General features: G+C 36.8%; 1 pseudogene; it reads right to left on the bottom strand.

The window, feature by feature from the left end:
- Nucleotides 1-2,281: 2,281 nt before the first annotated feature.
- On the bottom strand, nucleotides 2,282-2,967 carry LOC148022537 (meiotic nuclear division protein 1 homolog pseudogene; annotated as a pseudogene).
- Between the last annotated feature and the right edge of the window lie 308 nt (nucleotides 2,968-3,275).

Here is a 3,275-nt window from a genome sequence, read left to right as displayed (position 1 = left end):
AGAAAATAATTTGTATTTTATTCTACTCATGTTTCATGGTTTAATCATGATTTTTGACAATTTGCCAAACTTTCAACATTTTCTAGAAAGATTTTCATTTAGCTATGTCCTTAGTATAATGCTAATTGTTTTTCTGAAACCTTTATTCTAGGCAATGCAAAATTGTAAGTGCAATTTTTCTTTCATATTCCAAATATTAAACTATATTACTATGCATCTAATTTATGCGCATCTAGTATAAATTTTCCTATACAATTTTCTGTTGCTTTAATGCATTGATTATTTCATGATATTATCTAAATGATTTTTCTATAAATTATTTTTAAAACTCATATACGTCTGTTTATCATTAGCAAAATAAAATAGAGATAGTCACTTTTAGGAAACAATTATAAAATATTCCCTTTCCTAATACCATCTACTTTTTTTGTATTATAACCATATGCTTCATTAATGAAATAATAATAAATATCACATAATAAACCATAATTAAGATATTTTCTTAATGACAGACATACAATCCTTTTCCAAGTGAAAGAATCTTTTCACTGAATAGCTTATTATTATATTATTTAGGTTATTTTCCTAAGCAGTAGTTCATATGCATTTTATTTAGAATGCGTTTAGAATCATTTCAAGCCAAATATAGCGATAAGCTTATAAAACATTAATTTTTTCCAAACCAACAAGATATTACATGAGAACTGCATTTTAGGAGCTGACTTTAGGCCGATCTAGAAGCGGTTCGGCTCGTTTGAAAGCGTAAACATGGCCGGGACGAGTCAACAAGTCAATTTTCATGAAAAATCAAATGGTGGAGGATGGTGGACGGGTAGAGTTTTCCTAGATGCATTTCGACATCAGGAATCCAATGCAAGTCTCGATTGGTCAATTAGAGGTTGTTTGATCCCCCATTTAATCCCCGCAAGGTTCGGTATTATAAACTAGCTACCAGATTGGAAATCCGTAAACTGCATGGGAGAGGCCAAGTTGATGGAGTTCAACACCATGAAGCCGCCTGTCCAATCGGATTGCAAGACGGAGTTTGTTTGGGCCTTCAAAATTGAAAAATCCACTTGCGTGACAGTGTGAACACAAAAAGATGAACCAGTTATTTTAATGTTTTAAACCTTAGGCTTAATAAAAGCCTTAAAACTAATGCAAAAATTGTCGAACAGAGGGGAGCGTCAATGCGCCTCCTCATTTTTACTCGATGTCTCTCTGATTAAAACCCATTTGGAAAGAGGGAGAGAGATTCTCGATCAGGGCAGAGAGAGGAACAAGATGGCTTTAAGCTTGTCTATTTTAATGGAGGATAGATAAATCTCATTTTTTAGTCTTTCTCTCTCCTCTCTCTCTCTCTCTCCCCAATATGGGCTCTTCATGCATACTATCTTGAAGGAGGAATCGGGAAGGAGATTGAAGCAAATGATGATGGAGATTAATGGAGATGCTGAAGCTTGATGTGCAGCATGGAATTGAGAGCAATGGAGGCTCTGTCCGCTGGTCATGCAGTCATTTAATGTGTCTCGGGTTTCGTAGAAACACGGTATGTCTATTTTTAAATGAAGAAAATGAAGCTTTTTTGACATTTTATGATAGAAATGATGTTCTTATGTGATGAAAATTTGTTTTAGTGCTAGTTCTATCATGTTTAATAGCGGTATATCATAAAAATATGATTTCAATATGATTACATGTGCTATTTAAATCCGAAAAAACCTGAAATGCGATTTTTAAGGGGGTAAAATGATGGTTTTGTCGTTTTGGATAAGTGAAATGTGTTCTTATGGGGAAAAATGAAAACAAAAATTGAATTTAAGTATACTTAAATTATTGGTATAAGAAAAATCAAAAAATAATAGTGATTATTGTCAAATAAATATTAAAAATTATGGAAAAAAATAGAAATACGCTTCATAAAAATAAAGAAAAATATAATGAGTATTTGTTAATGTATGGTAGTGGCGGTGTCGAAGGGTTGTCGAAAGTCAAGTCAGACCACAGAGGACCTTGACTAATTTCAGGATAGAAGATCAATCATACAAATAAACAAGATGAATGGATTTGTGAGCAATAATAGATCTGCTAAGCTTCCAACGAGACTGACACAATGGCTGCCACTCAAGACGATATCAAAAAGTGCCAGTTGCAGCTCAAGTAAATATAACTATTCTCTACCAAGAAGTCACAATACCTTAACTTTAAAGATGCAGCACAAACGGAAATAGCTACACTTGAGTCAGATCATGTGCCAACCAAGATGCCTGTATGTAAGTAGCTATTTATATTGGGGTTCACTCCAGAGTATCTGTTCCCAGCACAGTAGCTTCAATCCCTTCCATTTGGAGAAGACCGTCCAAGCCATCTCTTTGTACATAAGTTCCAATTTGTCTTTTGCATCTGGGAAGTTCGTAGAACACCAATGTTCTAAAGCAAATATATTATCTGTCCAGCGGTTCACTGCAGTATGGGCAAGTTTGCAACCATTTCTCATAGCTTCAAAAGCAACAGGATCATTGTCCGCATAGACTTCCAAATCCGTCTTCAAAGACTTATGCCTCTCCTCTGTACCTTTTAGTTCTAATTAGGCTGCATCACGTTCAACTGTATCCTCTTTGCCTTTCTTGGAGCACTCTATCTCTCTAGTAAGCTGTGCTTGTTGTTGCTTTAAGTTTCCTATATCAGCTTCGAGCTTTGCTCGAACTCGTCTCAGCTGATCAGCAGAGCTTGGCAAACTCCAGAAATATTCATACGTGCCAATCTTGTCTTCGAACACGAGATCGTCATCAACTAAGGTCTGCAGCACATCCTTCACAGTTTGACTGACCACCCCTTTCCTGGGCCTTACTTCTCCAGTTTGCGCAGAAGATAGAAGTCCTGGCTTTCATGGAAGATCTATAAAAGTTGACTTCTCTTTTCGTCCAGAGAGAGACCTCTTTTCTTCGACATGAACACTCCCACGTTTGCGACGATACGTTCTGCTTGCAACCGAGAGAGATGCTCAACTTCGAACTAGCAAGAAAATAGAGTTTATTAATCTACTATTGAAAAAGAGAGCTAAAAAGCGGAGTCCTGCAAATGGTTGGATTGATTGTTACTGAGAGAGGATTTATGAGCAGCAAAAGCGGTAGAATACGGAGGGCATGTTCATACTCCGGATGGGTCTACCACCGTGGACGCCGCCTGTGCACTGCGCTGCGACTGTTAGTCCATAGGCTTTCTCCTCAACTTGGCGGCCATGCCGACATCTCCATGACTAATCAATTGACTCC

Source organism: Lygodium microphyllum, chromosome 16 (assembly GCF_053477565.2).
Source record: "Lygodium microphyllum isolate KBCC chromosome 16, Lygodium_microphyllum_v1.1.10, whole genome shotgun sequence".
NCBI lineage: Eukaryota > Viridiplantae > Streptophyta > Polypodiopsida > Schizaeales > Lygodiaceae > Lygodium > Lygodium microphyllum.
This window is presented reverse-complemented; position numbering and strand designations above follow the sequence as displayed.